Source organism: Rhea americana, unplaced genomic scaffold, assembly GCF_003343005.1.
Source record: "Rhea americana isolate MKP2758 unplaced genomic scaffold, rheAme1 scaffold_96, whole genome shotgun sequence".
Classification (NCBI taxonomy): Eukaryota; Metazoa; Chordata; class Aves; order Rheiformes; family Rheidae; genus Rhea; species Rhea americana.
In genome coordinates this window covers 1,734,633-1,762,487 of record NW_028187155.1, presented here as the reverse complement: position 1 = coordinate 1,762,487, position 27,855 = coordinate 1,734,633, and the positions used below count along the sequence as shown (strand labels likewise).

The 27,855-nt window shown below is 45.3% G+C and overlaps 1 protein-coding gene across 9 annotated transcripts in view; it reads right to left on the bottom strand.

Annotated features, from left to right (window-relative positions):
- LPP (LIM domain containing preferred translocation partner in lipoma) overlaps nucleotides 1-27,855 on the bottom strand; it is a 364,090-nt gene that overhangs the window by 319,049 nt on the left and 17,186 nt on the right. For 3 of the 9 annotated variants that reach the window (XM_085325128.1, XM_085325127.1, XM_085325130.1), the window contains exon 2: nucleotides 18,613-18,737. The gene's annotated coding sequence lies outside the window, so the exon portion shown is untranslated. Of the gene's footprint in view, nucleotides 1-3,212; nucleotides 3,478-13,961; nucleotides 14,050-17,980; nucleotides 18,031-18,612; nucleotides 18,738-27,855 lie in introns of those variants that run through there. The other 6 variants (XM_085325129.1, XM_085325133.1, XM_085325131.1 and 3 more) reach the window with 4 other exon arrangements.

The window sequence follows — 27,855 nt, the reverse complement described above, 5'->3', positions numbered from 1 at the left end:
CTCCCGCGCCCCGGCTCGGCTTTCAGGGCCGGCGCTCGGCTGCTTCCTGACACCCTGTGACGCTAAACCAGAGCTATTTTCCACCCTCCCGCTCCCTCCCGTGACACCCATGCTACTGCAGCTTTCTATGTATTTGTTTTCCGCCCGTTGCCAGCGCCGCGCAGGGCCGCTCCGCGGCCGCCCGGTCTTTCCCAAGGTCAGAGCCCTCCGGCAGCGCTCGGAAGCGGGAAGGGCGCTGCGCGAGGGCTGGGGCCCGCCCGAGCCTTGACGAACTCCCAGCAACAYGGGGGAAGCTGCCTCTTCGCAGCACTTCTTCCCAAGTCCAGCCTTTCTAGGGAGTCGCAGCAACCACAGGAAAACGGAGGCAAACAAGCAGACAAGGTCTGTCCGAGGGAAACCAGCCTGCTCCTCCGCACGAGAGCGCTTGGCAGGCTCGTCGCTGTATCGGGGGCTACTGCTCAAACACACTCCGACTCAGAAATCCCCTACGATTAAACTTCTGGGGACGRGACGAGCGTTTGGGGGAAGCACCGCTATCTGCTTCCTCCATTCGGATAGTTTTCCCTCAGCAGCCGTTGCTGCCGTCGACAGAGATGGGATCCCGGGCAGGATGGACGCGAGGCCCGGTGTGAGCCAACATGGCTGCTCTAACCCCAATCTCCCAGCTACAGCAGATAGCCACAAGGCATTCCTCCCACTCCTCTCTCATGAGAAAAATGCTAAAGTCCTTTCTCCAGGTTAGAGGTAGATATCAGACAGATACCAATCTCATTTGAATCATCTTAGGCCTAAAAAAAGTGAGTGGCGCAGGGCCAGAATTCTGGGGTGGATGAAGAAAACTGTTGAGAACTACAGAAAAAGCCCCAGTGAAACTCCCTCTGCTTCTGACCTTAAGGATGAACTGAACAAAATGCTAGGAAATGTTGAGGTCCTACCATGAAAGGTCCTGCTCTGGCAGAGTCCCACAGACCAGACCCAAGTTCACTTGTACCTCCAATAAGCATAAGTCCATACTTCTGCCCGCTGGCCATACATACCTGTTCTTGGGTTACCCTTGAACAAGAAGCAGAAATCCTCTAGCCATTTAATGCCTCACCTAGCACCACTGCAGTAGAAATGGCGATTCACTAGGCCATTTGTTTTGGGGTCCAGACTAGTCCCCAGCCTCTACAAGATATCTTTGCTCAATAAAGCAGCAATTTTGCAAAGAGCTGGCAGAGTAGCACATCTGGTCAGTAGTGCCAACACAGCTACCAAACCACACACAAACTGGAGAGGGAACACAGTCCACCTGCCAGGCTCAGGAGGCAAGAAACAAGCCCCAAACAATTAACAAGCCCCACAGGGACTCTTCATATCTCATCTATCTTTATAAGAGTTGACTGCTTCTAACACCACTTTCCACACAGACACTCGCCCTGCTCCACTGATCATTTTTTCCCCTTACCAGTGAATGTGGGAAATGAAAGGTAATACAAATTCCCTGGAACTCCATCCAAAGCCTCCATCCTCACCAACTAACACAGAAGAGAAAGTTCTCTTTCCCATGCTGTTGGTTACAGGACAAGGATCCCATCCCCAGCACACAGAGGAGGGGATGTTTAAGTGTTCTTTGCACTGATACCTTGCAGGGTAATCTGAAACAGGAGTTCCAGGTCAAGGTCTAGATATGAACTCTCACATCTCTGTTGCCTTTTTTCTTTACTCATTTTTTTCCTTTATGGGCCAGGAACTCTGCAACGGAGGTATCAAGAACAAAAACAAAGCTAAACATGTTTTCTAGCCCTTACAGTCTAATGGAATCCACCCACATTTGGTCCAAAGCATGAGCAATATAGAATTATCCTGGCATGTATTAGCATATGTTGCTGATAATGCCATGGTCACTGAATGTTTCCATCACTACATGTCTGGCAGAGCCCTGTCAGCACTTCATAAAAGCCACACACGCTTCCAGCTCTGCAAGGACAGAATCACAGAATGGTTGAGGTTGGAAGGGACCTCTGGAGATTATCTAGTCCAACCCCCCTACTCCAGCAGGGTCACCTAGAGCATGTTAGACAGGATCATATTCAAGTGGGTTTGAATGTCTCCAGAGAAGGAGACTCCACAGCCTATCTGGGCAACCTGAAACACATGGAAATGGGACATTCTCAGTCTCCTACAGATCCTGGAGATAAGGCAGCACAGCCAGGTCTTTGGACAATGAACTGAGGTGTAGAACACCACAGAGCTACTCTCTAAAACAGAGGCCTGAGCAGGTCATTTATTTCCCATCCTATTCTTCGCCTAGTGCAGCCAAGATAGGTGTGACCCATACTGGGTTTCCACAGTGCCTAATACAACAGGTCTATGGACTCACCTTGCAATCAAGCAACTAGCAGCAACTGTGAGGTGACCATGTCTTGGCTAGGTAGCCCAGTTATGAATGATCCTAATTCTAGACAGGTCTCAGAGGCACAGCTCCAAGGTAAATAATAGCTAATGAACTCTTTGTTCGTTAACTCCATGTTCTTCTGAAGCCATTACTTTGTCTCACTTCTAGTTAGAAAGTAAGTTCATTGAGAATGAAAGCTAGTGACTTGCAGGGAGGAGTGACAGATGCTGCCTGATGGAATGTGTGAAAAAATTCTGACAGGCAGAAATGCACCTCACATCTTACGGTGGCAGTGAAGCAATGAATAATCTAATAGACTACTAAGGCTCATAGTAATAATGTTGTGCTCTCTTTTCAGAGGCCACTCCCAACTCCAGATGACATCTGTCATGGTATAGATGTTCCTGGAACAGTGAGGTATTTTTAAATCTCTCAATGTGGCACAAAACTGTGAGTCTATCAGCCAAAATACCAGCCACCAAAGTGTTTAAATATAGCCGTATACATACCATATATAGATGAGAACATAGACAGATATGTGGTATCTAGCAGCATTACAAACAGACATTCATCCTCTGATCTCAAAGTACTTGACAAGAAACTTCCTAGTCTGCAACTCTACCCATGTCACCTTGCCCTGTGTCCCTCTCTGTTGGCTCCTGCTCTTCAAGTGTCAAGTCCTGTGTCTCAGTTTTTGAGGATCGTAAGAAGCCTGCCCTCCCTAACCTATCTGCCCGTCTTTCCTTGCACTTCCCAACACCCTGCCTGCTACATTGCACTGAAATGACGGTAGTCTTGTTTCCCCACACTTCTGAGCACCTCTTTGCACACAGACCTTCTAAACCAGAATCCATGGGTCCAAAACCTTTCATTCTTCTAACCCCTTCTCAAGATCTATCTTCAACAAGAAGGCCTTCAAGGCAGTCCAGTTCTCTTAGGGTACACTTCGCTGCAACGTGTACAAGCTCTAGGCATGGTTCCTAGTAGAAGGAGAGAGTTGATCATAACAACAGAAATGGATCTGCAACTTCAAAACTATCAATAACTCTTTGTAGATCTCCTGTATTCTCCTCCAAGGCACTCTACTGGCACCAAAGTTACTGTAAGGGAAAAAAGAAAAAAAAAAGTGGCTTGACATAGTACAATACATTTTCTCATAAGCAGCAAACATGTATCAGCATTTCAAATAGAGCGCGTAACAGTCTTCAGAACCAGGTTGATGTTTTAAGCTCTTGATACAGTTATCTACCTAATAATAACCCCAAAGAGCACTCCTTCCCTGGCTGCATGCCAGACCACATGCAATCTCTTTGCACTTTTTTTTAAAACTTGGTTACACATGGAAATGTTGACTTAAAGAAATTAACACTCTTCTGTGAAACTGATTGGCCAAGACTTCTTTTTTTTTGTTGTTGAGGAAATCATGATGTGGGGGGGGGGACTGGGGAGGGGAGACAAAGGGGAAAACTCATGTATTTTGATTTATTTTCTCCTCTGCCAGGAAACAGTGAGAAAGGACCCAGCTGCTGTCAGCTGCATTGGAAGCGACTGTATCAGTTCCACCTGCTTAACATGGATATTATTTGAGACCACAAGGACAACGACTTAGAGACAAATAAGCACTGACTTGTGCATTCTCAAGGGACAAATGAAATATGCTTGTGCATGAGACAAGCAATCCACAGTAGCAGGACAGTCTCAAGGTTGGGGGAAGAAAGGGAAGGGAAGGGGAGGGTTGAACATCTCTGCATGTTTGTATGGGGAAAAGAGATATTACAAGGAAAGCTTGCTTGTTAAAACATTTCAGAGTTTGCTACACATTAATTCCAACACTGAGGAGCAACAAAAGAACTGCTCTGAGAGATAGAGCAGCTACATCTCCGGGAGGAACATCATGTCCTGTCAAGCTTTTAAAGCCTTATAAACTGCAAGGAGTTCAAAACAGTTACTTTACATTCAGTGAAGAACAGCTTTGACAAAGCAGACCCTATGGTGCAAAGCAGACTTTCCAACACGATGCCATTTATACCTCCTATGGATCCAGTCTGATGTGTCACCACGTGTCAACATGGTACACGTAGTCCAACCTCACTGAAACAGGTCCTACAGACCATTTCTTATAACTAGTCTGCTTGGGAAAAAGAAAAGAAAAAGAAAACTCACTGCAAAAACAACAAAGAAGCCTCCAACAACAAGTTGGATAACTACATGAGTATTCTACTGAGATCATTTCACCCTAACAACATTTAAATGGTATCTTTAAAAAGAAAAAGAATTTAAAAGGAGAAAGTGTACCTTTATATGTTCCAACACACACAGAGGGCCCCAGATCACTGCTGTATGAATGCTTGCTCTACTAGGGCTAACTACCAGTGAGACATCAGCAATCACTGCTGGCACTGTTTTAAGTTCAGCAAGGTTGTGCTAACTGGGGCTCCCTGCTGTGACTGTTTAGCACAGTGCTCTGAAACATCCTCATGTCTTTTTTTTTTTCTTAATCCAATTAACTATACCCAAACAGTGTCATGTACACAGCAGGCTGCTGGTACGACACTTATGTCACCAGCAAGACCCTATGTAGTTTAAATGTGCAAATCATGTCTGGAAGATCTTTTTCATCTCCTATTCTGTTCATGTACCCCATTCCCCAGGTGATTTATTACTATAACTTTATGAGCTATGAATAAAGCTGCTAAGAGAGAGAGGCAAAAACACATACAACTTATATGGAGGAAAAACTTTGTAGCACTGGGACAGGCCTATTCTGCACCTTATTCCCCTAGGATCTGGGCAAAAAAAATGCTGATATCCTCTTTGAAGCCCTGCAAAATGTCAGCATAACATACCTGCCCCTCTCAACTGCTACACATATTTAAACACACACACAATGAGGCCAAACAATACTCCATTAAAATCAGAATGAAGTCAGGCATCGGGGTCACATGACCCAAAACAGTGAATTTTCACATGGATTTACCAGGTTTGCCCCTACACAATCAGCGAGCTGGGAGGAAGCTGTGATCGATGGAAACCTACTGCCCCTTTGCAAACATCCCAACAGCACGGCTGTGCTCTTGCCAAAAAACGCCATTCCCAGAACCTCCACAGACAGAGCCCCAGCACGCTCAGCCCGGGCGGGCGCTTACGGCCAAAAACAGACACTCCAGGAGAACTCCACCACAGAAGCTGGGTTTTTTTAGCTATGAAATGAGTTTCTGTTTAAACAGACATTAATTACATAGGCTCAGGAATTTTTAATTTTTACCACTTGAAAGCACCCAAAGCCACTTCCAGGCTTTTCCTTTTTTCTCTCCCAACTTTATTTGCTTGGTAAACGGATCAGTGTGTGCTCTGGATCATTCAGTTTCTGCTTCATCAGCTTAGAAATGGAGCAACAGCTATCTAGATGGCTTACAGAAGTTTGCCAAACATCTTGGATCCCTCTCCTATCACAACAGCGTACCACGCTGTAAAATACTAAATAGTCCTGCTCCCTACAACAGCTCATAGGATGAAACAGAAGACTTTGCTGTTGCTGTTTGTACTAAAAGATAACATTATCAGAAGCATAAGCCCATGAACTCGACCACCTCCCTCATAGGTTAAATTCTTCCCTGCAAAGCCTACCTGTCAGCAGCGGGTTTTATTTCTTAAGCAGCGTTACAGGCTTAGCAGCAGATCGAGGCCTTGCCTGTAGCTGGTGGAAGATGCACTTCTACCACAAATACTTTAGTCTTATGAGCAGGCAGTTGAGGTCAGCCTTCTGTTATTTCTCATCCTACCCGCAGGCTCGCTGCATTCGCCATGCCAGCCAAGAGGGGCGAGTGGGCATTGCCCTGATGGGAACAGGCCCCAGCTGGAAACACTCACATCAGCATGAAAGCTGGGCACAATCGCAATTTACTTGCTCACTGCTACAGTAGCACAGCCAATAAAAATGCTACTTAAGATCTCAGGAAGCACAGGATAAAGGGACTCAGGAAACTGGGATCCATTCTTGGCTTTGCCATACACATACATACACGTGTGTATGCGAATATACAGATTTGGCCTTGCATCCCTCTTGTGTCCCTCACTTCCTGGTCAGTTAAAGGCAGGCAATGCCACTGCCTTAAAGACAAACTTACTTTAAAACTTGAGGCCTCAGAAGAGACCTGCGGACAAAACCCCACATCATCTTCCCCATCACACCAATGGAGATAGCAAGAAACTTGATCTCAGCAAAGACACATCACAGAAACCACTCTCTCTGAAGYGGACTGTCTCCTCCATGCTCAGCCCCAACCCACCCAGAAAGTAAGGCCTGAATCAGAATTCAGATTCCCTTTTGCTGGACTGGCCACATCGCTGACCYACATGCACCAAGAGAAACCACTATGAGTGATCTGTCTCTGCAGCACCTCACAGAAGAGGGGTGGGAGGGGGCAGTCATTTTCAGCAATGAAAATGTAATGGAACATTTTGTATTGATCTACTACGGAATGACTCATCTTTAGAATGACTCGCCTCCTCTTCCCCTCATTACCCCACCCCCAAATTATGGACTGCAAGAAATGAGCCGAGATAATGGGCAATTTCAGATGTTCTCAACTCCATTTTTTCTCCTGCTGGAACAGAGTGCCGTGACAGTAGATGGACTGAGCTCCAAAGGAGATGCCTGTCGTGTTTCACTACCCTTTACAGGCTATAAAAGTTGTTTCTAATGAGAAACTAGAAAGAGACTAGAAGGCAGAGGGACCAGGATGGGGAGGAAACGAGGAACCTGAAGGAAAATCTGGAAAGTGTCAGTAGAAAGAGACACAAAAAACAGATGGGGATTAGACATGAGGCACCAAAAAAAAAAAAAAAAGTGACAAACAGCAACAGCAACTATTTCCAAAAGAAGAGAGAAGAAATCAGAGAAAAGAAAATGTGTTTGGTGACAGTAAAGACTTCCTTGACTCCTTAAGTCCTTGGGGCTGGAATAAAACGCTAAGGAAGCTGTGAAAGTCCCAAAGCTTTTATAGGGAACTGAAAGCAGTACATGTAGGAACCAGATGACCAGCGAGTTCTTCCCAGCTCAGTTCCACAGAACTTAAAGGCACATGGACCTGGCTGCAAAGATGGATACAATGCAACAAAAACTGTTGTTTCCAYCTATATCCCTTCAAGGGTCACTGGAGAGCAACCTTGTGTCATTCCAAAAGCTACTCATACCATAAATATGCTCACCCTCTCTGTGCCTCTAGGACATGCTCTTAGAGAGAGAAGGGCCTAGGAATTCTATTTCTACCTAAAAAGCACAGTCTAATTTGTTGCCTAGTTCTACCTAAAAACACAGTCTAATTTGTTGCTTAAGTGCCCGTAGGACTAACATTAAGCAGAAGGTGGCAATTTACTTACTTTAAGCACTTGCTTATTAAGGTTTTTACAGTGATGTGCATACAGGAATACACAGAGTGTAATTGTCCAGCCCCTCACCAGACAGCCCCAGCCAAAGGATCTTCCAGCACTGGAATTCAGCCTGGACCTATACTCTCCATTCAAAGAAGAAACTGGTACTTTGTATGCTGGGAGATGACTAATCCCAGTAGCTGAGTTACAGCATAGCTTTTAACACACCATGAAGATACGTTAAGGTCATCTCAACTCTCATCAACAGCATCCTACAGAATCCCCTCCCACAGCTGCCTCGCTGCTGTTTTCCACCTACTTCTTTTCTCACTTCCTATCCTCCCCTTCAACCTTCTTTCCTTTCAGGTCTTCTCACCTCCTTTCAATCCCATTTATGCACCTCCATCCATCCAATTCTCTCACCCATATCCTATCCACCACTCATAACTCCACCTCAGAAGTACTCCTCTTCTAGGAATCTACTTTATCTGCATTTCCATCTCCAGCAATCACCCATGCCCTCCCTTACTTGGCCCTCAAGTGCATACTTTGTCTGTCTTGAATTGCAGACTCTTTAGGACAAGGACTGTCTTCCTCCCCACCTGTAAAGTGTAATATAAATTTACAGGGCCAGGTAAACGATAAATAAGCAATCTCAGCATTCCAAGGTAGCTCAGTGTGGGCTCCCTCCACTGAGCTCACTCGGTATTTGCCTTCTGTCTGCAGCATACCAATCTACCCATAAGACCCTTTCTTCCTTGTCTCTTATCTCTCAGCTGCAAGGCTGTTACTTAAATTTATCAGCATTCTTCATAAATAGTTGAGAAAGGGAGGTGAGCAAACAAAGGGCCTTTACAAGCATTGCTAACCTATAACCTGAAACCATGAGACATACAGAAGCTTGTAGAAGCACCACATGCATTAGCAACAGGAGAGCATAGTCATAAATAACTTTCCGGGATTATTTCAACCCCTCCACATCTCATTTCTATTCCACAGGCTTCTGGACTAGCATACACACATGGCTGTTTGCTAGGGGAGCATCTTTCAAATTATGTTGACTTCTACCACCCAGGTGCCTCTCTGCCTTTGGAAGAMAGCTGAAGAGGAGATAAGCAGGCTGTTGGGTGTGCATTAAAATGGAAATCCGAGGCAAGGGAAGGAAGGTTACAGTAAGCTTAGCCACAATGCATAGGGCAGTAAGAGGCAACCAAAAGGTAGCCCATACTCCAAGGAAAAAAAGACAGCAAAAATTAAAATAAAAACAAAATACCTAACTAAAAACCAAAATAACACTGCTGAGCTGATGCATCAAGCAGGCTGGTTGTTTGGCTTCTATGCATGATAGGGGATTTGCATAGTGGAAAGAGTGCTTCTCAAAAACCAGTATGATGAGATGTTCATTTACAAAAAAAAAAAAAAAAACACTCCAAAAATGAAAAACAAGACTACTTGCTAGGCAGTTCATAGGGTTCATTTTATCAGTTGGTTCTTTATCTTAGGAGAACCTGAGCCATTTGGGGTTTCCTGACTCCCAAAGTTCCTGCTCTCTGGCTCTTTGCACTCCACTGTCTGGACTTCACCCTCTGCCTTGCTTTACAAACCAGCTCCTCGCCTACACAAGGTTCATCAGGTTGGTCACTTCAAATTGCCAGTCCCCAATACTCTTTTGGGGGGAAAAAAAATCTTCAAATGCTCATTCTTAGCTTGCTCAAAAGCCATGTCCTTCTCTGTCCCTATAGTTTTAACAGCCTCTATGAGATTATCTGATACAGCTTTCTTAGACTCATACCTCTGCACAGAAACTAGCTGATAACTAACAAAACACCATGGATAGCATGTATGTCAAGAAGTATAAATGATAACACTACTATAACTACGAGAACTCTCATCKAAACTCTTAGGAAGGGTTGACATTTTTGTTATTAGGTTTTATTTGCATTCACTAGCTATAGCTAGATTATATAGTGAAAAGGAATGTATTCAAGCACATAACTTTCAGGGACATTAAAACCAGCCTGCACATTGCTACAGTTAAAAGGAKATGGTCACTGCAGGCAAGGCAGTCAGCAACAAGAAAAGCACAACTGAAATTAAAAACAAAGTCACTATCAGCTCCAGAGGATAAAGTAATTACCTAGAAAACAAAAGGAGATCATGCAAAAACAATCAAATCCACAAGCATTCCTCCCCCCCCCCCTTCACTTTGAAGGCACTTTTCTGTGTAGTAGCATTTCACAAAACAGAGAGATTGAAGAGCTTGTGCTTAACACTGCCCCTGGAKATCTGCTCAGTTTTTATGTTGCTCAGGTCCCTGTGCATAAATGGGCAGCAGTGTCTGCACTTCTACCCAACTCATGCTGGTCAATCTGACTGGTAGGTAAAGCTCAAAAGGACATTTTTGGAAAATTGGCCTTTATATAGCTTTTCTAAGTGCACACAGCTGCCTCACTTCCCTAGAAATAGAAGAATTTAACAGTCATGTTTGCAGGGACAGATTTAAAAGGTTTCATCTTCTAAGAAAGCAACCTACACATCCAGAAACAGAAGGCCAGATTTGTTTTTATACTGGAACCCCCTTCCATATGTTCAAATATGCCCACAGATTTGMAAAAACCTTGCTCTGAAAATGTGATGTTCATTCAGCAACAGGCAACAAGCAACTTTCATTCGCCTGAAGAACCTGCTCCCACTGAAATCTGTGGCAGCACTGCAGACGGTTAGGCCAATACTGCTTTTTGCTGAAAATCTCTGGCATTTTATAAGTAAGGAGGAGAGCATTAAAGATGGAAAAAACAAGACAGAGAACTTAAGTATAAACATCCTGGAGCTACAGATGATCAGCACCTTTCTTGTTCCTTTCATGAATAAGCGAGTCAGGATCAGACTCCAAGACACTGTTATGTTTTGTTCTAGGTGATGAAGATCGAGACTTGGGCTGCATGGTCAGGTCTGCCCCGGCCCACCGAATGCCTGCAAGCGAGTTGCTCTGTGCCTGACTTCAGGTTCCTACCATGGCTACATGCGAGGACTCCGAATCAACWGGGGCCTCTTCAGAGCATGGCTGCAAACTCTCCGTGCAACCCTAGATGAGTCACTTAAGCCACTCTGTTTCCACAGTGTTTGTGGGTACAGTGAGCATAATCTTATTTTCCTACTTTTTGGTAATAACAAGCCCTACAAATCTCTTTAGATAGAAAGTACTGAATTCTCATGGATTTCACATTGGAAGAGCTCAGTCTAAGGAAGTAAGTGGCTCCAAATGTAACAGGACCTTGCAAAATTTCATGGAATCACCTTTTACTGGCAACAGCTGGAACAGTTGTCTACAGTATCTCCCTTGCTTTGAGGCTATTTTTTCCCCTTAAAGTGAATGAAGGGGTACTAAAGACAATGACTGGCTGTGAAGTGACCGAAATTCCCACGCAAACAACCCATTAGCAGTGTTCAAATGCAATTTAAATTACTAGTTGTAAAAGTGCTCCTCAATTTCATGGTAAGTTTCCAAGGAAAATTACATGCTATGTACTTTTTAATTGATTGTTTTCTACTTCTTAACATCCATTTATTCCCTCCTCCTGTCTTTTCCTTAATTTAAAGGGATGATAATGACTTTCCAGGGAGAAAAGGGGAATGGCTAACAGAGTTGAGAGAGATTYACCTAAAAAACAAGCATATAGGAGGGAAGTAGCTGCCAAAAGGGAAAGCTTTACTAGAACTCATCTTTGTGTTGTTTTCATAGTAGAGGTGTGAGATAGTACATCRCAAGAAATCCTTTCCTTCCTTCCACAAGCAGCGATGCTTTTTAAACCTGATGTTTCCTTAAAATACAGTCACCTCGCTTATCAAGCCATAACCGACTGGGAAGCCCTGTACACAGTTAACTATTACACGAAAGACAGTGGGAAAGAATGGAGAGCAAYGCTTCCTCCTCCCAGGCTTACTAGTCCTTGAACTAACAACGCTCACTAGAGGCAAACAACTTTTTCTCATTTGAGAGCTCTCATCCCAAATGCAAATACTCAGTTCACAGGAGCAAATTTCCCCCAGGTTGACTGAAGTTAGAAAGAATTAGACCGACAGCAAGGTCTCCTGCCTCTTGCAACAGCTGTTACAAAAGGATGTGTATCATAAAGCTAACAACAGCAGGCATTTCTTAAAAGATCRCACTCTGCTCAGACACAAAGAAGGAGCAGCAGTTCAATTAGGTAAAGGTCCGCTTGGAAATTCCTGAAGTAACAACACGTGTTGGAATCGTGTCATACACTAGCAACATATATCCACTTTATGAAACACTCAGCAGGATCTTTAAGCAGCCGTGCAGAAACGTTCCACGCTCCAAAATGATATGACTTTACTAGAGTAAGAAAAATGTGTTTAACACTACTTTTCAGCCTAACGTTGCAAAATACCTGCCCGTATGCAGCAACTAAACGTGCAGAGGTYGCACGGGATCAGCAGATTTGCATCCTCACAATATTGCCACGTGGCTGTAGTAACCCACGTAGCACCTCAGTTTCAACATCCGCACATCAAGGACCACACCGCTTTTCTCAGCCGGCGGACGTGATTTAGCCTTTAAGGGCTCTGAATCCTTTCTGTGGCATCTGCTGTAGGTCCTGGTCAGCATAAGTGACCACAGGGTCACTCCAGCCCCTGGAGAAACACCAGGGCCTCCCCTGCGCTCCACCGCCCGCGAGCCGGGAGAGGAGCTCGGCCCTGGCGGCCCGCTCCGTTTCCAGTCCTGTCCTCGGGGCGACACGCCGGAGGGAACGGCCCCGGGGCGCTGGCGCACCAAAGCGGTGCCCAGGCTCCCGCAGAGGCCTCGGCCCCGCGCGTCGCCCCTTCCCGCAGGCAGGGCGGGAAGAGGGGGGAACCGCGAGGGCAGCGTCGCTCCCGATGCGGAAAGTCGCGCCGGCGCCGAGGCCTCCGCGCACCGCAGCGGCGCAAGCGGCCCGCGGAAGAACGGCAAGGACTGAAAACGAAGCGAAGTCCGCAAACTCTGAGCACGGCCCGTGCGCGGGAAGAGGCTCCGGCGGTCCCGTCGCTGCCGGCCGTCATCGCTGGGGGCTGAGCGCTCTCCAGCTCCCGTCCCATCCTCGCACAGGCTCAGGTGTCTTTTCCATCCAAAACCAGTCAAGTCCATTCCTCACCCAAAAACCTGATGCAAATCCAGCTTCTCTCAGAAAACCTAAAGTCGAATCGAATATTAATCCCCGCTTAAAAGGGCAAAAGAAAACCACAGCTCTAACGCTTTCAACACAGCTCTAAAATTTAAAACAGGTAGAGTATGATGGCAACGGGTTTGACCCGGCCCAAAAGTACCCGCTAGCGAAGACGACGCACGCACGGGCCCTGTCCGTCGGCGTGGCGGGCGCAGGGCTCGCTGCCGCGCAGCCCCCGCGGCCGGCGGCCGAGGCGCTCGGCTCCGCGCGCGCCAGGCGCTCCGGAGGAGAGGAGCGGAGCGGTGCGGGGCGGCAGATCCCCGCTCCGCGCCCCCCGGCAGGGTTTTAGCTGCCRCGAATAAAACAGGAAGGAAAACACGCTCTAGGTTCCCCCCGCACCCCTTGTCCCGACTTTCTGGATGAACTGCAACTTCCTTTCAGGAAAGGGAAAGGAAGGAGGGAAATGGAGAATCAGGCAGCTGCAGTATCAGACAGATTAAAAACCTCAAACTAAGGAAAAATAAAGAATAATAGGAAAAAACATACACTGAACCTCCATCTAGTTAAAGCAGCTAAACTTCTTCATCTCCCTCATGAAATAGGGTTAAATATTAACATCTGAGATTCATGTTATATAGGCTTTTTAACATACCTCTTGCTTTTGAGACAGAAATAATATTTAAGCTATATCCTACTTGCTGATCATATATACACACATATTCAATTAATTCATTAATACGGTGCTTTGCTGCCTTGCTGGACTTGCCAGTGAAACTAAACAGAAGAACGTGACTGAATGGAAGCTAGCTTAAATTCCCTTTATACCTAGGCCTGAAGAAACAACACGGCAACGCTTTGCCATTAAGACAAATCCACCAAGCTATTTTTCCCTGCCACAGAAATTTTCCCTTTCGTTGACGGGCGTGCAGAGATCCACATGCCTGCCTCTACCAGCAGCGATGCACACACTTTGATGCAATCCATCTGACTAAACAAAACAAAGCAAAAAAATCCCAAGTCACTTGCTAAAGCAGCAACGCACTTACCAGCGTCCAGGCAAGCTCCTTCACTGATACTCTTCTCTCTTGAGCAGATCAAATTTGGAACAAGGTYCAGGAACAAGAGAGAACTAAAAACTGACCACAACAAGCTTTCAAAACAAGAGGGGGAAAAAAAGAAAAAGAAAAAAAAAAAAGACAGACCTTACTACAGGAATTCAAATCCTGCTTCCACCAGACCCTGAGTCACCTCCCCTCCCTTGCAATAGATCAGAGCAATGGGTAAACATTTCCAAATATGGAGATCAAAACTCCAAAGGATGTCAAAAAAAAATCACCCTTCTCTCCCTGGCTTTGGCACTCGGATGACTTGCMCCCTCAAGACCAAATTCCAGGCGCTGCATGCGTTATCCACACCGACCCTTGCACAGCCTGAGCCCTGGACACTCGTTACCGGTGCCTCCCTGGCCTGTGCTTGAGCAGCTCCTGGCCTGACCCATGACACACAGAGCTTGTTTCCGTCCCCTCCTGGGACGCACGGGCAGTGCGCACACACAGCGCGCGACGGGGGTGAGCTCCAGGAGAGCCCTCGCCCCAGGCTGCTGCAGCAAACCTCCATCTCTCACTTGATTCATCTGCAGAAAACCAACCAGAACTGTTTTTCRGAGTTATTTGAAGGCAAGTAGGCAGATCCAGGCTCTGTTTATAGTGATGCTAGCTCAGCAGCAGAAGAGGCAGGGCACAGCAATCAGTGCCCCTAGAGAAAGGGAYCAGACCTATCTACCAAACAGGGTACGTCAGCATAAGCAAGATTGTGYGGCCACAAGGTCCCACTTGCCACAGCCAACTCCGAATGTTCCCTGGGGCTGAGAAGAGCTCCCCTGGCCTGATTCACCTAGCCAGTGCTTTGCAAAACAAAACAAAGCGCATTTGATTTTGTTTAACACAAGGAAAACGCAGATCTGTGCAAGGGATTGTGCTCTTTGGAGTAGACCTCTCCCAGAAGGGAAAGGTAGCCCCAGAACGGCAGCATTTCTCGATTCTTGCCCTGCCAGAACCATTCTGCCAGCCTGAAACCGAAAGGTTGCCTGCCTCAGCCCAAACGACTGCACCCCTGTTGCACAAGCAACGCAATCACTGTTCAGAAAAAGGTTTGTCACTGCCCCAGCAGGCTGCCTGCTGGCACGCGCAACGGGGGACCTCACAGCTGAAGGGACCCGGAGAGMACAGAGCCTCTCCTCCACTTTAAGACAGACTCGAACTTTTGACGCTCATCCCACAAAACAAATTTAGGAGGCAGAACAGTTATGTTCACAGGGCACGGGCCAGCCACAGAGCCTGCCTGCAAGCCAGAGCCATCGACCTGTAACAACGCTTCCACGGGTAGCGGGATGGCACTCCTCTCCCATCCCTGCGTGTCTCCTCTYGGCTGCAACAGCTGATCTGCAGGTGACAGGGAGGCAGACAGTCCTGCTGGCATCCTTGTCAGGAGAGCGAGGTGAAGTCCTTGCAGCCCTTCTGCCTAGAAGGGAAGAGGTCCTCCTCGTAGCTGCAGCCATTAGCTATACTGAGCACGTAGCGTTTGAGGAATGTGCAAATCAGGACGTTTTTAACAGGAACAGACTGCCGACTTGATACTACCAGAGCAATCCTCCACCACCACCCACAAGATGCTATTGAATTTATAGGAAAGGAATTCCAAAGCTGACTCTGCCCATGTATGGCCAAAACAAACTGTAAAAAAGCAACACTACAATACATCTGGTTTTTACTGATACTGAATCACAGACTTTGAAAAGAGCTGAAAGCCTGCAGCAACAGGGGCCATATAATTACCTCCAGTAACTAGACGGAGGTCAGGGATCCACGACAGTGTGAGTTCAGCCACTGATACCACAGGTGAGTAAAAACCCACAAGCCTCAAGAAAAAAAAATAAAATAAAGGAAAATAAAAAAAAGAACAAACCCAAAAGAAATACAAAGTTTCTGCCTTTTAGAATAGGAATCACACTTAATATAAACTCTATCATTAACACTGCAAAAAAATAAAATAAAAACAGATTCAGGCTCTGTTTATAGCGATGCTGGCTCAGCAGCGGGCAGTTACAGACACATGTCCATTACACTTAAGTCAGCTTCCATAAACAACCAACAACTCAAATGATAGCAAGAGGTACACCAGGGCAACACCAATACAACATTTTCCCAAAATGCAGGATTGGACAGAACCACTCTTGGTGAGCAGCTGATCAATTATTATTCTAAAAGCCCAGTAAAACCTCCCCAGGAGCCAAACACCCCTGCCAGTAGCCTGGCCTTCAGGAGCATTCTCCGTGGTCATGAACAGAGATATTTTGCAAACTGTAGTCAGTGGCAGAAGATGCTCCAAAACTATAGTAAGAACAGTCATATAAGTACCTGGGAAGGTTTGGCAGACTCTGACCAAATTTCTCAGCCCCTTACAGAGAATATCTCCCAGCACGTTGTCTGTGTGAATAACATGAGTTTCAACAGCAAGATGAAGTTGAAAATAGCTAAGACAAATGAGGGAACAAAACTGCTGGGGAAGTGGTGACTGGAATAGTGGAAAGCTTGTCCCAGGAGCTCACCAGTCCTTACTGATCTAGGCTACTGGAGCATTAACAGACTAAGGCTCTCCTTAACAGTTAAATGCCACTAATGCGCCTGCCCTGCCAGCAGGGGAAATATTAGCTGTGTCAGCTCAAGAGGCAAATGGCTTACCAAACCGGAGAGGAATGCAGGCTGCAGAGTGGCACACAGTGGGGACAGGGAAACAAAATCCAGGGGAATGCTGGCTGCTAACACCGCCTCTTATTTACACAGGGGTCAGGCAGGATACATTTTATGGCTCCTGGGATTGAAACCTGGGACTAACAGCTTTGTGACCTGAGAGGGACTCCCATGCCAAAAACAAATAAAGTAGTTAGGAGGTTGGAAGCTTGGGGTCTGGAGCACATCAGGGCAAGCCAGTTCCTGGCTCCTGGCAGGCAGCCTAGTGCTGCTTTCCTGTAAGTGCAAATTGTACCCACTGGACTGGAAGCAAGCACTAAACTTTACTCTTCAGGGACAGCACACAGGRTTGAGGGCATCCACAGCCCACAAGGATCCCTCGCAATCAGGAGCAAACGCGTATGTCCTCTTGAGAGCATCTGCTGATTGGAGACCCACTATGTGGCTATTTCCCCAGCTTCATGTTCCTGAAGACAGCGTTATGATATTCCTTTGGTTTCCCAGCAGAAATGGCATTATAGCCTCTCCTGCTTGTTTTAAACACTGGTACCTAAGGAGTCTGGCTGGGCTGCCCATTCACCCCAGGACATCCTCCCTTTTGGAGGCAGGACTGCTACAACATCACTGCAGTCCAACTCTTGAATGTATGAGCCAGGGTTCAGTGCCTCTGCTTTAGACCATCTTTCACCCCAAACTGCACAGAAGAGAGAACCCAAGGGAAGAAGAAATTGGCACTCAACCATCTCCTAACCAAGAGCTCCCTGTTACACAGTACCACAAGTCACTCTCCCTGCATCACTTCTAAACCTGGAAAATAAAAGCTTGGAGGCCTGGGAATAAAATTCAACCCAAGCCTCCTGCACAGAAGTACAGATTGTTACCACTTGGCCACTGGGTCAGGCGTGAGTAATTTCTTTTAAATAACATTACATAAGCTGACATTACATAAGCAGAACTGCTCTGTATATTTGATTCATAAAAATGTCTCRAAGAGGTAGAAAGCACAACTGCATGACATACATAACGCAAGGACTGCTGCAGCTTCACAGGCAGAAAGACCATGGAAAACAGCCATAATGCAGAAAGTGAGGACTAGAGATGTTTGTATGCTCACATGCACAAATACACATGCATATCCACCCTCCCCCAGTATGCACAAGAACAGATTTAGGACTTGCAAGCTGAAGTCYTCTACAGGCAAAAGTTAACACAAATGCTTGTGACAGTTCCACTTTGCAGGCAAAGGCAAAGACTGAGTGCAAAGGAATAAATATAGAAAAAGTCAGGCAGTCAAAGTAGGTGTCAGCTTGTAAAACCTTAGCCAGAAAGGCTCCCCAGGAGGTTGGATCTGGTAGCTTTGCAACAGCTCCACAGAGAGACAGAAGACAGAGAGAGAGACAGAAAAAAAAAAAAAAAAAAAAAAAAAAAAAAAAGACGACACCATGAATGCATATGCATTCTTTTATCTCCATATATAGTACATACAGACATTTTGTATATACACCCCCAAGCTCATACACTTCATATAGTATATACTATATAAGCATTGTACATCTTTGTTTCAATGTGCCCAGATCTGTACAACATGTATCTATATATATATATATTTGTGAATACTCTCCTTGCATCACCTATATACGTATGGGTGTGATACCATACACCACTTAACAGAGCATAGCTAACACCTCATTCATAATCAGTCACAACTGAACACTCACAACTTCTCACAGGTGCTAAGCCCTTCGCCACCAAGACCTCCGGGTGCAAGCACCAAAGGGAATCGCTATCTCTGTCTCATATTACCCAATAATCCCAACCCCTCTCCACACTCAGGAGTCAATATCATTTATTTATTTTGCAAAGAGCCACGAACAAAGTGCTACTCTCAGAAAAGCCACAAATTCTTCAGAGAAAGCTCCCCTCATGCCTGCGAGATGTGTGTACGTACCAGTTCTCGCACTACACAGCTTTGCCCAGTGGGAAGAACTCGGTGAGGCGACTTTTGGAGATATGCAGGGCCTCCGTCTTCCTCAGGCTCCTCCTGAGTCACGACTTTGGATTTCTTTCCCAGCCCTGTGAAGAGAGAGAGTTTTCCATGTGATGCACGCCGGGTGGGCCTCCCAACAACTCTTCTCCAAAACTTGCAGTTTAACCCACACAACTTCTGGGAAACGCAGCATTTTCTTCTCTGGCTTTCTTAGACAGAAGCCTCCATTTTGCTTAACAGCCCCCACTCTCTGCACCCCATAAAAGCAAGCATCACCACCAGAAAGCAGGCCAATACACAATGCTGAGTTTTAATGCAACACATTAGGAATATAACAAAACATGCCAATCTTTAAAGGTAGGGATGTAAGACTGAAAATGACAGATTTACCATGCAGCAGCTGAATTATAAGGTGTTGCACACTCATTTTCCCATAGTTTAAAATTTACCTTGTGAGTGGCACAGGCTGAGAAATCCAGGCTTTCAGTTACAACAACTCAGTTGACAAGTTTTAACTCTTCAAGCCACAGCTACTAAACTATTATTATTCATGCCTCTGAGGAGAGGGAAGTAAAAGGAGACAAAGTGGCAGAACAGGGTAAATGTATAGTTAGTCTCTACAACCTGAAGTACAGTGAGAGAGCTAGGAGACACCATTTAATTCAAGTTTGAAGCTCAGAGTTTGACATTATTGTGAGCAAAGTTACACTACCATCTGGTTCACTAAATCCTCCACCTCTACGTAGCTATTTTTTGGAGGTACTCTGTTAAATTCCCGTTCGGGGGTTTTCTCACTCCTTCCTGCAGGAGCATAGCTGTAAAGCAAACACCATCTATTCTTCAAAGCCTCCCTCTACCTTTCTTTTAAGGGAACGCCTGCAGTAAAAGCAAAGTGACACAGTTGATGCTGGTTTTCCCTCTCCAGAAGAYGAAGGCAGAATTAACAACTTTGTGATCAGCACAGGGGACAGCCTGTCAGCCATCCTGGTTCACTGAGTCACTGTGGCCAGACAAACAGACATGCTTGCACATGACACACCAAGATAGACCGCTGGGGCCCATGCACATACACGGCATCTGAAATGCACACTCCTTCCTGTCTCTCCCCACGACCCGTGCCCTGTCCTCTCCACATCCTGGCTACCCCACGAGAACTATCTCGCTCACAACAAATGCCGTCTTTGCTCAGCACACAGCCGTGAAGTCACAACTGCACTTCAGATTTATCACTCGAATCCACTTCCCCGTCATGTCTAGCAGAACTTGCCCACTGTTGCCTTCAAGCCCCTCACAGCCTACCTCAGCCCTGTATGTCTTCCCCCTGATTCCTCAAAATCCACCTCCTGCAAAAACTTTGGCAGCRGTTTGGCTGCGAAGCCCACCATCCCACCACCTAATCACTCCTGTCTCTTTACACCTTCTGCCTGCATTCACCCACTGTCTCTCCAGGGCATAGGGACCAGGCCCACCATTACAGAAAACTGTGTAAAGTATCACTCCGAGTAAATGGTTATTGCCATTGGCTGCTGTAATGACAGAAACGCTCAGCTCCCAGCTTTGCACTTTTTCTACCCGCACTGTTCACAAGAAGGTATTTTAGCCCATAAGGTCTATAAGCAATTTATAGCAAAACACAAGAAGAGAGCTGGATGACTCACAGTTCAGGCCACCCTTCTCAGGCCTTCACCCACCCTTTGCAGCCAGCATGACAGCTCCTTTCTGCATGAGGACACCTTTGTCATTGTACATCTGTCCTGATACTACCATGGGGGGGGGGGAGCAGAGCAGGGGTAGCATGCACGAAGACAGGGTTTTCACCTCTCCCAAGCAGCARGAGATCTCCACTGTGCCAAGGTCACAAGAACATGCTGAGGTCCACCCTGACTCAGGCTGCACCCTCTCAGCTCAGCCCCAYACAAAGACCACAGTCCCTATGACATCACCCAGCCCTAATTTCCCATAGGGTTGGGCTCAAATCCAGGCAGAGCATGCAGAAAGAGTCCCCAGGACCCTCAGGTGCAACAAGAGCAGATTCAACCAGAGACTGCAATGGTCTATTACTGGCTTCTCACTCACTACAGGCTTGGGATGAAGATGAGTAACTGCAGGGGTTTATTGGTGGTGAACTCAGTCAATGAGCAATTTCTCTCCATCCATCAAGGAGAAGACAAGTACAAGCAAATATTATGGTTGTGCATGTTTACTTTTCATTCTAAAATGAGAGTTATATATAGTTTAGGTCCTTCCCACAGGATCCTGGCAAAATGCCCTTTGGTCTTATCTGCAAAGCCTGAAGAGGACAAACATTCCCTTCTCGTTCCAACATTGTCCCAGTTCAACCCATAACAGTGCCTCCGGGAGCTCCAGGTAAGAAAACATTCTTGGGACCCAACCTGTGCTTAAGAGACCTTGGCTCATGCTTGTCTTTCATCTGGTTTAAACTCAAGAAGTGTTTGTAAGATCTATTACAGGACTCTAACAGACGTGGCTAACTGAGCTGTATCTGCCTGAGTTTATCCTCCATGCTGGCTGTCCGCTGTCTGCTTGTGACTACTGTTCCTGTAGCCTCATCAACACTGACTCTACCGGGGAAGCATGCAAGTATTGCACATCTCCGCAAATAATAGGAAATCCTTGGGCAAACCCTCCTCGCCTGATCTCACCTCAGGTGGTACAGAGCTGATGTGGGGCAACAAGAGATCAGCCTGCCCCAAAGAAGGATCTGCCCCATTCCTTGCTGCATGCCCCACTGGCCTCCTCTCCGTCGTGTTCATTCCCCCTTTGGCTCAGTAGGAAAAAGACAAATGAGCTAACAATAAAGAAACCAACCAGATTATTGCCATCAATTCCAATATAAGTCTTGCCTCCACTAAAGTCCCCAGGGAAACCCACACAAGACCTGCCCTRAAGATCCATGTTTGGGTTTCATAAAACATGCCCCAAAAATCGTTACGGGGAATTTTWAGGTGCTACCACAACAGAAATATTATTGGTAGACCAAATTCTACATTTACAAACTCAGGTCCCTTCTAGTTCAGAACCACCCTTAACAGATGATCARTGGCCAAAATATGGTTAGTTCTTACTTTAATATAGCACCAAAAAATTCCAGCTTCCTATCACAGTACTGAAAGAGATAACTGCAGAAAGTTTCTTTGGTAATACACCTTTATATARTAAAGCTATATAGTAAAGCTCCCATCTGGCATAACTCAGTACAACTTCCGTAACTTCAGATCACCAGCTACATTGAGATTTCCAAGTCTGTACATATGTAAATGTGCACACATGCGTCTTCATTTTTATGCTTAGCACACCACAAATCACTTATTTTAAYGCACCCTGAGGCATCTAAATAGGCAATCTAACATTTAAAATAATTTAAAGCAAATACCCAAACAGCAAGAATCAGTTATCACAATCAAAGTACTAAGTCTCTGAAGAAACTACAAGAACCAGAACTTTCTGAAAATGTAAACCTGACAGATTATTTTCTTCACTTATTTTTTTCAGCTAGTTGAAAAAAGAAACAGCTCATTCAAAAAACAGCTCATGAAAAACTGAGAAAGTGCTTGTAAGTTACAAAAGCAATCCCAAGGTGAAAGCAAAATAAGGTGAGAGGCTGAGATCTACTAAGATCCAGAAAGACATGACGATCAGAWACAATCTGTTCACACGCTGACTAGAGATGCTGTACTGCCAACAGTAAGAACCACTCTTTATTAAGAAAAAGTTAAAAGAATTTAAAACAAAAGCAAAGTGTATAAAGCAAGGTGTCCTGTTTGTTGATTTAAATTGTAATTAAAAGCAATAAATTAATCATYTAGTATGTTCTGAGTTCTCTTAAATTGTTCAGGTTTTTTCAGAAATGGACAGTTTAAAATCTCTGTGAGATGTCCACCTTTCAGAGAAGCATGGTCAGCATCTTCAGAGAAACAGGTGTCTCTAGAATAACATTACAGCAGTCACTTAGAAATTGAAGTAATGAGAATTACTGATCCCACTTAAAAAAAAGTTATTAATTAAAATAATTTCAGTAATTGCTAATTACACTGCTAACATAACAGATGTGTGTGTGTGTGTGTGTGTGTGTGTGTGTGTGTGTGTGTGTAAACTGACATGTTTTTCTTGGTGGTCAAAAGTTGCACTCACTTAAAATTCTTACCAGTATCCAGAATTCTACTTTAAAATCGATGTGGCTATACTTGCAGCAGTCCAAGTATGAACAACGGTTAAACTGGGAGAAAGCAGCCTCACAGTGGGGTAGTTCATTCCCTTTCCTATGTGGAACAGATGTCTCAGCCTGACTGCTACAAGGGAAGCTGTAGTTTTAACTGTTGCAGTCAACATTTTTTAAGYGCAGGCAACCTCTCAGCGAGTCAGCCATCAGTACAAATTGACAAGGGTCTGCTGTTGTATGATTGGCATGTGCTTGTACAGGTCCCCAGATGACAACTCCATTCAACCTGACCTTTTCATTTTAAATGAAAAGCACTTAAAAGCCTGCTAGGTTTTGACATATATATTTTTATATCTTTCCCACTCTGTGCCATTATTCATTATTTGCTGGCTAAAGTCTTCCAACTCAGAAAACTAAAGCTAGTTCCTCAACTACTGGACCAGATCTAATCCTCAGCAGTGCTGATCATCACCAGCTCCTATCTGAGCTGTCCGAGGTTGCATGTACCTCACACTTCAGAAAAATCAGTCCTCTTATAGGTAAACCTGAATTTAGAGYTCAAGTCTAACTTAAAATTCAACTTACATATAAGTAGCTTTACATTTGAACATAGCTGCCCTGAGGTGCTAACCTATCTTCCTATTCCACACACTAATGCTTGCAGGATCTAGCCTTGGCTAATAACTTTGTGTGTGCTTACTCGTCACTGTGCTTTTCAGGTTCATTTATTAAACTGCTAAAATAAATATTTTTTAAGTTATCAGATAACAAGATAAYGCAAGATAACAAAAGCTAGAAAAGCATTTCCTCTGTTCTGCCACTTTTTAATCCCACCAGCAGCCAGCACCTGCTCCAAAATTTATCAATATAAACAGCACCGACTAATATGATTGGCTGCTACTTTTTTGGGAGATGAGATCTTGTTGGTAGTGTAAAGCAGTAGATGTACTCAGCAAATCTCAAGTTTCACATGCAGAAGAGCTGTCCCTAAGTTTTGATCTGCAAGAAACCACTCAGTACTCAGCACYAAGCACTTTTCAAATCCACAGTCAYGTGTGCYAAAATTGGCCGTAATGGGACTTATCAGTTCCAAGCTCCTGGGTCAGCCTTCATTCTGAAGGAAAGCTGGGATCGGTTGCAGCACAGACCTGCAGCATCAGCTCCAATGGGTAAAATTAGCACCAATTAAAGAGCAAGATCACCAGCAGGCCCTGTGTACTTCTAYGCACGAATCATTTGCTGTCACACTAGATTTCCAGGTATATCCCACAGTTTATAAATTGAGATTAAAAAGACGAAAAAAAGGGGCAGGGGTAAAAGAAGGAGGTGAGATCRTTCCAGTGCATTCCTTCAGGCACAGCAGCCCCAAGGGGATGGGATCCAACTTCCCAGCACAGAGACTGTTGTGTTATAATATAACGGTTGCCCAAATGAAAGATTTTGGGGGGTAGGACATATTTAAGGCCAAGGAAGCTATGAGACAGCCCTACCTACAGCACGCAGGGGTTGTGGCCAGGAATCACCCCAGTGCATGCTGCAGTGAGCTCTCAGCTGGAAGAACTGGGTGACAGTGGGGACGAACCCAACAGCAGAGCCAGCCATATCACATCCCTGTTAAGTGTACATAGTGCTGAAAAGACGTCTGGAAGAGAAGGGCACCTAATGAACGGGAGGAATCAGCATGCATATGCCAGAAAGCCTGTTGGTCTCGCTCTGGAGTGACCTTTCAGCAGCTCSCCATTGCTGCCAGCAGCGCTGCCTGTGAGCTACGTGTCTGTAACTGACACCAGAATTGGACCCTGTATTTTCAAGCACAAACTACCAGCCTCATGCTGTTCACACTCCCTCAGTTTACTGGAAGCAGAAGATTTTCAACAGCTTCRTTGATTCCCCCTCCCCAACATTTACTGTCTTCATTTCACTAAGCCTCGTCAGAGGGACCTCAAACAAGAGGGGGGCAGTTTCACTTCCTCACTCGAATGCAYCCCAGCTCCTTGATCAAAGAAGGGTAATTGATTTCGCTTTCAGGTTCCCACGCAGTATCAGAGCACCACAGAGTCCCAGTTTCAAGTAAAGRGGAATGTTTTGCAATACAAAAAACAAAATCATTTTTTTCCCCCAGTAATGGCCAGTCTTACAAAGCAGCAGTACTAACAGAACGCTGCTTGGCAAAGAAAAACAGGCCAGCAGTGACTAAGAGCGCAAGGGAACAGAGTCACAGGGGCTGATCAAGGGCTCAGCATTCCCCATTCTCAGCCCAGTGTCTTCATCAGACCATATTTAGGCTGAAATCTCCTAGAGGAGGGATAGTGTTTTTGTGCACATTTGTTCAGTCTAATGATGCTTAGAATCACAGCAATGCAAGTAATGAAAACGAGGAGGAAAGATGTTTTATTATAAGGGATAATGTTCTTTATCCACTTTGGTTTTAAATGGCAAGAATTTGAGATCTAAGGTCATCTCCCAGGCTTGCTTAAGACTCACCACAACGAAACCCCTGACACCTTGGTGGTTCTCTTACACTTTAAAAAAGAAAAAAAAATCTAAGTGAAACTTTTAAAACTTAGAGCCTATATAACATGACAGCATTTGCGGTTCAAGCATTCTGTTTTACCCAACTCTGTCTAGGCCGTTTGAAAATAGCAGCAAATATCTGGCAGCCAGCTGGATTCCCCACTTTCATGCTCACTCAGGGAGGCTACATATTTCTGAAGGCATTATAATCCATCGTCACATCTAAAAAAGAACACAATCAGCCAGGATCAGTAAATCTGTGTGCTTCAGAAACATCTGTCTCACCCTTTCCCCCCCTTTCCAAGGATGACTGAGCATTGGTCTCATTTTTATATCTTAATAGCGAACTGTCACAGTTTCAGACCTGGAGAGAATAGTTTCAGATAGGACAATCAASGTGTCCAAATATGTATTAAAAAAAAGAACTATCTCAGTGTGGTTGTTCCACCTTTTCAACCACTGGTCCTCTTTCCAAACAGTTGGATCAAGAGACTGAGGAAGTGCATTTCCTACCCCCAACAAAAAAAAAAAGAGAGAGAGAGAGAGAGAGAGAGAGAGAGAGAGAGAGAGAGAGAGAGAGAAAATTATGTTGGGGCAGAGAGGCAAAGGTTAAAATAGAAGCGTGGTAGTCAGCCAGCACAGAACAGCCTCACCAAGGACTACTTTTCATGGAAACATTATTGTTTCAACAAAAGGTTGTGTTACCATCACAAACAGAAGAGTAAAGAAACTATTTTTTTTCCCTTTATAATACAAGAACCAAGACGAAAGCTGGTGTTCCAGCAGAAATCTCCATTGTGAGAATGGAGTAAGCCATCTACCAAATGTATATATATAAAAAGAGAAATTCTGACAAGCCCTAATAACTGCCATTATTACCTATCAAAAAATAGGAGGAACACAGATGTCTGCAGATGCATCTGCTTTGTGAACAAAAAAGTACCATCACCTCCATTACCAATGAGGACTGAGACAAACAGAAAATACATTTAAAAATGCTGTTGGAGTTCCTGAATTTCCCCTGGCTTCAGCTGGAATTCAGGGCCCTCACTGAATTTGGTCCTCATAGCCAAGCGGCAGAAAAGAAGATAGATGCAGGTTTTCAGCCCCGCTACTGGGAAACACATCTGCTGTCACAAAGGTCCCAATTTCCACGYTGGGATGGGGAGGGAGACTGTGAGCCCCTCTTCTCCTCCAAAGGGTCTTGTGCGTCTCTCACAGAGCAAAACAGAGGAGGAGATGAGCCAAGGGCTGCTGGAATCAATGCAAAAAACTCCTCTTCTAGGTATTCACCAGCTCCAGCATGTAGGTTACTAGAGAAACCTCTCAAGATGRTGCCCCTCTGTGTGAGCAAAGCATGGATCGACAGAGAGGTGTCTGGAATCACCACATCAGCTAGATGGTCAGGCTCTGCTCAGTTGTCACTGCTGACCCAACACATGCCACTCAACGTGACCAAATTGCACAGGAGGCCAATGCACTGCAAGGTCACCCAAGAAGCCCAACCCAGCCACTACCAAAGGACAGCACAGACTGACCCCGCATGCCCCAACACCAGCATCTCTGTCCTGACAACCCCATGTCACTCGACCATCTCCAGGCAACACAACTAGGACATGTAAGCCCTCCCCCTCCTCTCCTCAGCCTGACACCAACTGCTAAAATAAGGTTTGGCAGCTGCACTACAACTCCAGTATTAAAACGGATCAGGCGGGTGGGGGGGGGCGAAACAAGCTTATATAATAGCACAACAATGGGAAGGAAACAAGATCCTAATCCCCTCGCCCAGCACTACTGCGACCATGCCACCCCCCCGGCATAGCTGTCAAACACCCATCCATCTCAATACAACAACGGGGTAATCGGGTAATCATCTGCCTCCAGAACGACACACAGCTCGATGTGTTTCCCTTACATGTCAATGAGTAATTTTCTCCTCCTAGAGGCAACAGAGATGCAGATACCAGGAATACAACCCTCTTTATGCACCGGTAATGCACCACTACCTCAGCAACCTGGGCTCCTACAAGCTCCAGCCCTCCCAGCTGGGCTGCGGTGGGGCTTTKGTCAGGGCAAAGGCAAAAGCTTCAGAGCTCAAGTATCAGTGTCTTGTAAAAGAAAATTAGCCTCGCAGACTTCCAAGGGAGTTCTACRGATTATCCTCCGACCAAAGGAGCTTAATTAATTGTCTGTAAAAATGGACTGAGATTTATCACATAACTTCTCTCAGCACAGTAAGTGCAAATATTATTACATTTTTCCCTCTCCTGTTTAAAAATAAAGAATAAGAAATTCTTCAGCCCTTTCACTTGTGCTGTTTTATCTTGAGCTAGAGAAATATATTCAAATATATRCAATGCACTCATACTGGATTTTCTTTGAGTAGCACCAACAGCAACTATAAAAGTTGTTTCTCTGGTCCCGTGCAATTTAGTTCATTTTGACTGCATTCCTTTTTGCTGATGAAAAGAAAGAAGCTTTCTGTTTGCAGAATAGCAAGTTTATCGGTT